Genomic DNA, 9,672 nt, shown 5'->3' on the forward strand with positions numbered 1-9,672 from the left:
GCGCGGCGTACCCCCCTATATATGCAGCGATAAACCGCCAGACCTCCGTGGGTCGGCTCGCGCGCGCTCTCTCGCTACAGTCTCTGCTTGCTCTGCTCCAGTTTAGTCGCGCGCGCGCGTCTCCCGTCGAGAGGGCGGTCGTGCGATGGATGTTCCCGACGGCAACGCTACCCTCAACAACGAATACAGTACAACCGAATGCCAGCACTGCACCCGTCGTTGGAGGTGACGGTACCGCGGTGGTTTCGCCGACGTTGGAAGACAAGGCGGCGCTGCGAAGGGCTCGCGAGGCCGAACGCAAGCGGGCGAAGCGAGCCGCGGATGCCGAACTGCGCGCTCGCGAAGCCGAGTGCAAGCGGGCGAAGCGTGCAGCGGATGGCGAACTGCGCGCTCGCGAGGCCGAGGACAAGCGGGTGAAGCGTGCAGCGGATGCCGAACTGCGCGCTCGCGAAGCCGAGGACAAGCGGGCGAAGCGTGCAGCGGATGCCGAATTGCGCGCTCGCGAAGCCGAGGACAAGCGGGCGAAGCGTGCAGCGGATGCCGAACTGCGCGCTCGCGAGGCAGAGACGAGGCGTCAGCATCGAGCCGCGAACGCGGCCAAAGAAGCGGAACGACAAAGCAAGCGTCAGGCGGAGAAGGGCGATGAAGGCCGGCGTCAAGACGCCGCTCGCAAGCGTCAACGGCGAGTGGACGTTCCCGAAGCCGTTCGAGCCAGTGAACGCGCCGCGCGGGAGAGGGTGCGAGCCCTGGAGTTTGCTAGTCCGGATGCGCGTTTTAAGCGCGATTTTGTGGATCGCAGCTTCGGTCACAGCTGCGCCGTGTGCGACCGGCTGTGGTTTGATAACAACCTAAGCTGCATTTCCGGCGTGAGGAACGAGACCAACAGGTTGAACGCGTTGCGGGTTCTTTGGAACGAGTTCGGAAGACGGTCGGGCGAACACCGATGCGACGACATGGATGCGCAAGACCCGCGGCTGGCTCCCTTCGGTGCGTTCCGGGTGTGTGCCTCGTGCCGAGACTCCCTGCTGGCCGGGCGGGTTCCGCCGTTGAGCAAGAGCCACGGCTACGCGTACCCGCCTCGTCCCGCGGACCTCCCCGATCTGAACCCGGTGCAAGAGCGCCTCATCTCGCCTCGACTCCCCTTCATGAGCATCAGGCGGCTGACGCGGGGCAACGGTCAGTACGGCATTAAGGGACAGATCGTGAACGTGCCCATCGACGTTCCGAGCGTGGTGGAGTGTCTTCCGCGGCTGGTTCCCGAGGACGTTGCGATAGACGTGCACGTGAAGCGGAGGCTGGTGAGTCCGGCTACGTACAGGCGCGGACTGATAAAGCGCGGTAACATCTTGGCGTGGTTGAAGCACCTGGAGCATGCGCCGTTGTATGTCGCTAGCGGCGTGCGCATCGACTGGAGTCGGCTGGGTGTCTTCGATGACGATGATGCGGCCGTTTGTGAAGGTGAACGCGCCGAGGGGGGAGACGACGCGGATGACATCGAGACTGTCCCCGAGAACATAGATTTGGACGACCCCGTGCAACTAGCCATTGCCCTCAATGCCATGGCGCGCTCTCTTGATGAGAGATGATGGGGAGCGAAGCGGTGAACTGGACGATGCCGCTGCCGCGGACAAGTTGATCGATCAGTCTCACAGCCTTCACCTCGCTCCGGGTGAGAACCGCGTCCCGCTGGCGCCCTTCATGGACGTGTATGCGGAAGAGCTCGCCTTCCCCACGATATACATGGGCGTGCCTCGTAAGATCATCGGTCCGCGTTCCACGCCGTTCGCCATGGCCAGTAGCGAGATACGGCGCACCGACCGGCGTGGAGCAACGCCGGAGCACGTCTTGTACATGGCCGCGAAGGTGATGCGGTGCAACGTTGCGGAAGGCAACATGATGTTTCGCACCAACGAGACCACTGGTTCCATCACGCGCGAGCAGCTCGAGAGTGGCGGTAAGAAGTTCCTGGAGGAGGTGCTGGACCGCGACCTCGCATTCATGCGGGCGTTCCAAATACGGTCCAGTACTGGCAGGATCGCAGGAGTGAACTCTTCGCAATGATCCGCCAGTTGGGCAAGCCGCACGCGTTCCTGACCATGTCCGCGTCCGAGGTCCACTGGGAGCGCCTGCTCGAGACCCTGGAGCGGCTGCGGGTCGGGCCCGACGGCACGCCTCGGCCCGTGTCCGAGATGATGGCCTGGGAGCGCGTGGAGCTCGTGAACGAAGACCCCGTTGCCTGCGCGATCTACACCAATAGGATCTTCGACGTCATCATGAACGTGCTCGCCGACCGAAACTGCTCGCCGTTCCGCCCGTACGTGATCCGGGATTACTTCAAGCGGGTGGAGTTCCAGCAGAGAGGTAGCGCGCACGTGCACGTGATCCTGTGGCTCGAAGAGGCGCCCGACGAGGAGCTCACCGGTGAGGAAGGTGCCATGCCCAAGACCCTCGAGATGGTGGCCCAACTCCTCACGCTCGACACTACGCTCCTCAGGCGGCCGCGCACGCAGACGCATCAGCACACCCACACGTGCTACAAGCGCGGCCGCACCAAGTGCCGGTTCGGGGCGCCCTTCATGCCCAGTGATGAAACGAGGATCGTGGTGCCGTTTCCACCTGCGCCGGAGGGAGACGATGCGGAGAGTGAGCGGGAACGGCAGCGTTTCAAGGCCCTCAAGAAGAAGTATGATGAAATGCACGAGGGCCTCGAGTCTGGCGACTTTGAGGATCTCGCCTCGATCCTGCGCGCTTTCGGCATGCACTCCGAGAAGGAGTATATGGATGTCCTGCGCGCCGGCCTTTCTCGACCCTCCGTCCTCCATCGAAGGACCCCGGCGGAGAAGTTTGTGAATGCATTCAACGCGTGGATAGGCCGGGTCTTGGATTCGAATATGGATATCCAGATAATACTCGATCACTACGCGTGCGCTTCCTACGTGGTGGACTATGTCAATAAGTCCGACCGCGGAATGTCCAACCTCAAGCGCACCGTTGCCGAGATCCTCAAAACGAATCCCAACGACGACTTCGAAGCCGTGATCCGCAAGCTTCGTGTGGACATCCTTAAAGGAATTGAATGTCGGCACAGGAGGCGGCCTGGTTTCTGCTCAAACAGGACATGTCGCACAAGAGCCGGGAGGTGGTGTACGTCCCCACGTGCTACCCCGAAGAACGGGTGCGCGTACGCAAAACGCGTGCCGAGCTGGAGGCGCTCCCTCCGGGCTCCACCGACGTCTGGAAAGCGAACCTCGTGCAAAAGTACGAGGCCAGGCCGCCTTCCCTGAAAGACGTATGCCTCACCGACTTCGCCAGCAAGTACTGGCCGGCGAGGGGTGATTGGCGCTACGTGCTCAGGGAACGGCCGGCTGTGATACGCTACCGCGGATACAACCTCGGTAACGATGTGGAGTCGTATATGCGGGAAAATGTCCTTCTATACGTCCCATTCCGAAGTGAACCAGTTGATGTGTTGGATGGTAATAGGTACGTGACCATCTACGAGAACAACAAGCAGTTGATCGAGGTAAAACGAAAAGAATACAACCCGGCGGATGACGATGCCGTTGTCCAGGAAATGGTGGAATGCCACTACGCCGAGATGCTGCGGCTCAGGCGAGAGAGAGAGGAGGATGAAGAAAGAACAATGCAAGAAGAAGAAGAATGTGATGAAGATGACGGATGCGCGCGGGTACAAATCCCCGAACGACGAGATGCGGATGCTAGTGTGGACGCGGACGTGCTGCCTAACGAGCGCCTGCTCCGACTACTCAAGGAGGTCAGTACGCCGTGTGCTGCGGTACGCAAACGGCGCGGAATCATGGAACGAGAAGAGTACGTCTCGATGATGCGCAGCACCAACCCCGAGCAGTACGAGTTGCTGCGCGAGATTCTGCACCGTCAGACCACGCCGGGGCAGCCTCCGCTGCGGGTCTTCTTCACGGGACCCGCGGGTTGTGGCAAGACCTTCGTGTTCAAGCTCGCCATGGACGTGTATAACCGCTGTGCGGACTGCTGCGGTGCCGTTGGCTGGGAAGACGGCTCCTCCTCATCCGTCCCTTCCGTCTACAACGCGTACGTGATCTGCGCCAGTACGGGAAAGGCCGCCGTTGCTGTGGGTGGAACCACCGTCCACAGTGCCTTCAAACTCGTGCGGGCTGCCCGTGCAAACCGGCAGGACGCCCGCCTCGGAGTCATGGGGGACGGTGGACTACGACCTAGTGACCTGAACACCTTCCGGTGTGCCTTCCGCAGAGTCAAGTGCGTCATCATAGACGAAGTCAGTATGATGTCCGCCGACCAACTCAAACTGGTTGATTGCCGTCTGCGCCAGATCACGCAGCGACTCACCGAACCCTTCGGTGGACTGGACGTCATCCTCTGCGGGGACCTGCGGCAGTTGCCGCCCGTGCGTGCCAGCGAGATCTTCAAGCGGCCCCGCAGTGCCGATGGTCTCCTCGGATTCAGCACTGTCACCTGGCATCATCTCGAATACTTCCCGCTCGTGAGAGTCGCGCGCCAGTCCGACGTCACCTTCTCCGCGGTCCTCGCCAAGATCGGGGACGGCCGCGCGCTCGAGCCCGAAGAAGTAACGCTTCTCGAGTCCAGGTTCGTCACGGTCGAGGAAGCCGCCGAGCGCGCGCCCTCGGCCGTGCGCATCTTCTACTCGAACGCCGATGTCACGCGTTTCAACGAGACCGTGGCCCGTTCGCAGGACGACTTCATGGTGCTTCGCGCGCGTGATCGGTACCTCGGCTGTAAGACGCCGCATCTGCTCGAGAATGCCAAGCGCAGGGTTGCCCGCATGGTTCCCAGCGAGTTTGCAAATCTGCCCGGGGAAGTCATGGCCGTGGTTGGCAAGCCCTACATGATCACTCACAACATCGATCTCGTGGATGGTCTGGTCAACGGTGCGGTTGGAGTCTTGCGCCTGTGTGAGCTCGCCGGCCCGTTGCCCGATGATGGAGATGGAGTGGGTGAAGAAGGAGAAGGAGACGAGGGTGAAGAGACGCGCGTGAGGCGACTGTGGCTCGAGTTCGATGTGCCCGGTACCGGAAAGCTCATGCGTGCGCGCGCCGCTCGGGCCGTTCACGAGGCCCGTTCCAACGGCTACGACGTGACAAGTGAGAACTGGATACCCATCGAGATGCAGTCGGCCACCGTCACGGTAGATCGAAAGGCCGGCATAGCTTGTAAACGGACGCAGTTCCCCCTCGTCCAGGCCAGCGCCATCACCGTGCACAAGTCTCAGGGGGGAACCTGATGATAGTTTGATTTTATTGGCGCAAGGCCGACACGGGCAAAGAGCGCCAAACAGAAAGTTATTTGATGAGGAGACAACACGAAATAAAATCAGTTAAAAACTATGAGTACGGCTGGTGTAAAGGGCCAGGGTGAAGAACAAGAGTGGTTACAAAATAAATAAGGTGGCTGGTGTATAGGACCAGGGGTAAAGCTATGGGTGGTATGAGATGAGTTGTAAAAAGTGAACTTCTGATAGGAACTTAAACGTGCGCTGAACAGAAAACATGGCATCATCTCCTAAGAAGTATGATGGGTGTGGTGGAATATGTCGTGTGTGTAGTTGAGGGAAGTGTTTGCGTCGTGTACTGTCGAGTGCCTTACATTCTATGAGGATGTGGATCACGGATAGGGCCTCTCCGCACCTGCTGCACAGAGGTCTTGGAGATCCAGTGAGCAGGTGCGAGTGCGTTGCGTGAGTGTGCCCTATCCGTAATCTAGCCAAGGCGACTTCAGTGTATCTATTGCGTGTGTCGGTGGTGTATGGTCCCAAGTGTGGTTTTATTACGTGTAACTTGTTGTCGGTTTGTTCGCTCCAGTGTGTTTGCCATGTTTTGCGAAGTTGTCTGATGTGTGGTTTCACGTCGGTGTAGGGTAATGTGGTTATGTCTACTGTATTCGAGAGTGTAGCAGCAGCGGCCATTCGATCCGCTGCTTCGTTCCCGGCTATGCCACAGTGGCCAGGTACCCAACAAAGGACTAGTTTAAATTTGTGGACATACACAGACATAATACCCTTGACTATTAGATTTACAACGTGATTTTTTGAAGACTTTGTTGACGACAACGCCCGCAGGACACTGAGGGAGTCTGTATATATAATGGATTGGGGGATGTGACTTTGAAGGATATGATTAACAACAAGAAGTACACCATAAGCCTCTGCCGTAAAGACATTAAGGCCGGGCCCATGCGCCGCGCAGGACACAGAGGTGGCAGTTTTAGAGGCGTCCGTATAAAATTCAGAAAATTGATACTTCTGCTGCAAATACAGGAAGTGCTGCAGAATTGAACATGTGGGAGCTCGGTTTTTATCTACATGTGTGAAGGATGTGTCGCATGATACAGGGCGGAGATGCCATGGTGCTATAAAATCTGTTTGAGAACTTTGTATGGTGTCTAAAAAGGAGACAGAAAGCTCTGACGCTTCCTCTCTAACTCTGTAAGAGAAGGGCGCAGAGAACGATGGTCGGTTTAGGAGTAGTGCAGTCATAGACGTATCATAAAAAGCCGATTTAAAAGGATGGTGTGGCATAGATGACATTTTAAAAGCAAAAAGGAGATCTGTGTATGCTCGCTGACGTTGTAGGTTCCACTTATTACACTCCACATAGAGGCTTTCGACAGGGCTAGTCCGGAAGGCACCACATGCCAACCGGAGCCACAGATGAAGCACTGGGTTCAGCATTTTGGGGGATGTCTTACTTGCTGACCCATAAACAACGCTTCCATAGTCTAATCGTGAACCTATCAGGCTGGTAAAAACACGTAAAAGAAGTTGTTTGTCACCCCATATGAAGAGTGGGAGAGAACCTTGAGTATATTCATGGCCTTTAAGCATTTATGTTTAAGTTGTTTTATGTGTGGAATGAACGAGAGCTTTTCATCAAGGACTACACCTAAAAACTTGTGTTCATTTCTGACTGGAATTGAGACACCATTAAGTTTGATGTCTGGATCCGGCCGAATGCCGCACCTTTTCGAAAACAGAACACAAGTACACTTCACTGGATTAAATTTAAAACCGTTGCTATCTGCCCAGCCAGCTAGCTTGTTAACACCAAGCTGGACTTGGCACTCGCAGATAGACAGGTTACAAGACTTAAAGGATAATTGCACGTCGTCTACATAGATTGAGCAGGAAATGGTTGGTGGCAGAGCCTTCCGAAGAGAGTTCATTTTTACAATAAACAACGTGCAACTCAAAACTCCACCTTGCGGAACACCGTTTTCCTGCACATGAACTCTAGAGAGTGCAGTTCCAACTCGCACTCGAAACGTTCTTTCAGAGAGGTAACTGGCAAGCGTGTTCCACATGTTACCCGACATACCAAAGGACTTCAAATCGCTGAGGATGCCGTACCGCCAAGCAGTGTCGTACGCCTTTTCAAGATCAAAGAATACTGTCATACAGTACTGCTTATGGAGGTAAGCATCTTTAATATATGACTCTAACGCAACGAGTTGATCGTTCGTAGATCGCCCCGCCCTAAAGCCCGCCTGGCAGCTCTCGAGAAGACCGTTGTAGTCTAAGAAGTACACGAGTCTCCTGATGATGATGGTTGGGTTTTTTATGGCGCAAGGCCGACTAAGGGCAAAGAGCGCCAGAGGAAAGTTTATCTAATGAAGTGAAGTGGTTACCACAAAAAGGTAGGTAAAAAAAAACATGTCAACCGAACATAGTAAAATCAGTTACAATAATGGTGATGGCTGGTGTATAGGGCCAGATTTAATTATGCATGATAGGAAATGAGGTTTAAAAACTTAACGTCTGACAAATACTCAAACACACGTTTAACAGAAACAATGGCTTCGTCACCTAGAAACAGCGATGGATGTAGTGGGATATGTTGTCTGTAGAGTTCTCTGAAGTGTTTGTGTCTTGTTGTGTGAAGTGCCTTGCATGTGATTAGTATGTGCACTACGGATAGGGCCTCTCCGCACCTGCTGCACAGAGGTCTTGGAGATGCAGTGAGAAGGTGCGAGTGCGTTGCGTGAGTGTGCCCTATCCGTAATCTAGCCAAGGCGACTTCAGTGTATCTATTGCGTGTGTCGGTGGTGTATGGTCCCAAGTGTGGTTTTATTACGTGTAACTTGTTATCGGTTTGTTCGCTCCAGTGTGTTTGCCATGTTTTGCGAAGTTGTTGTCTGATGTGTGGTTTCACGTCGGTGTAGGGTAATGTGGTTATGTCTACTGTATTCGAGAGTGTAGCAGCAGCAGCCATACACGAGTCTCCTGTTTATCATCTTCTCGAGGAGCTTGCACAAGCAGCTTGTGAGGGCGATGGGCCGGTAGCTAGCGGGAGAGGAAGGGTCCTTTCCTTCCTCCAGGAAAGCCACTACTATGGCCTCCCTCCAAGAGCGAGGAATGTGCCCCGAAAGCCATATGTTGTTGTATAGATGTAGGAGTGTTTCAAGAGTGTCTGGGTGTAGGTGTTGTATCATGGTGTATGTGATTTTGTCTGCACCTGGAGCTGAAGGCTTACATGTGCTCAGAGCGACCTTCAGCTCATGAATTGAAAAAGGAGAATTGTAAGAAGTGTGCGACTTGTTGTTATCACGCAACGACTTCTTTTCTACAGATGTTTTGTGTTTCATGAAAGTGTTTGTGTAGTGTGCTGAACTGGACACGTGTTCGAAGTGTTGTGCAAGTGTGTTAGCCTGGTCTTCCAGTGTGTCCCCTGTTGTACTAACCAGGGGCAGGCTGTGTGTCTGTTGTCCTTTTAGTTTTCGTATTCGTGTCCAGACTTTGTGTGTGTCAGTGTATGAGTTGATGGAAGTGAGGAAGGTGCGCCAACTCTCCCTTTTCGCCTCACGACGCACACGCTTTCCAAGAGCCTTTGCCCGTTTAAAAGAAATGAGGTTATCTGACGTGGGGTACCGCCGAAGGACACCCCACGCCTTGTTCTGGGCCTCTCGCGCCCGCCTGCAGTCCTCGTTCCACCAGGGCCTCCTTGGGGTGCGGGACCCACTGGAGGCCTGGGGAATGGACTTTTCGGCGGCGTCGAGGATGTGCGCCGTGACGAGTTGGGCGGCTTCCTCCACGTGTAGGTGTTTTATGGATGTGTGGTGTAGTTGAGATGTTTGTGTGAATGTGCTCCAGTTTGCTTTTGATTCATTAAACCTTTTATGGGAAGATGGACTGCTCGGGCCTATACCTATATACGTTAATGAAGTGGGGAAATGGTCACTACCATATGGGTCCGTGCCCACACCCCACTCAAGACATGGAAAGAGAACTGCGGAACCAATAGCCAAGTCAAGATGAGAGTATGTATTGTGTCCTAAATTATGGTATGTAGGCTGTTTTTTGTTGAAAAGGCATGCTTCGGAGGATGTAAGAAACTTCTCTAACAGGCGACCTCGGGCATCCGTTCTGGAGGAGCCCCAAAGAGAGTTGTGCGCATTAAGGTCGCCTGTTAGTATGTATGGTTCGGGCAGCTGGTCAACCAGTGCCTCGAAATCAGAGCTCAGAAGTGCAAAATCAGGAGAGATGTAAATAGAGCATACCGTTATCAACCTATTAAATATTATGGTACGGATCGCTACAGCCTCGAGGACAGTGTTTAAAGTGACAGGGTGGCATGCTAATGATTTCCGGGCGATAATGGCCACACCTCCTGAAGAGTGGGTGCAGCCAACCCTGTCGTTTCT

The 9,672-nt window shown here is 54.9% G+C and overlaps 1 pseudogene; it reads left to right on the forward strand.

Annotated features, from left to right (window-relative positions):
• Positions 1-1,851: 1,851 nt before the first annotated feature.
• Positions 1,852-3,076, forward strand: LOC144139981 (uncharacterized; annotated as a pseudogene).
• The last annotated feature ends 6,596 nt before the right edge of the window (positions 3,077-9,672 follow it).

This window comes from Haemaphysalis longicornis, unplaced genomic scaffold (genome assembly GCF_048455015.1).
Source record: "Haemaphysalis longicornis isolate Haplotype H1 unplaced genomic scaffold, Haemaphysalis longicornis Haplotype H1 scaffold_5, whole genome shotgun sequence".
In the NCBI taxonomy this organism is placed as follows: Eukaryota; Metazoa; Arthropoda; class Arachnida; order Ixodida; family Ixodidae; genus Haemaphysalis; species Haemaphysalis longicornis.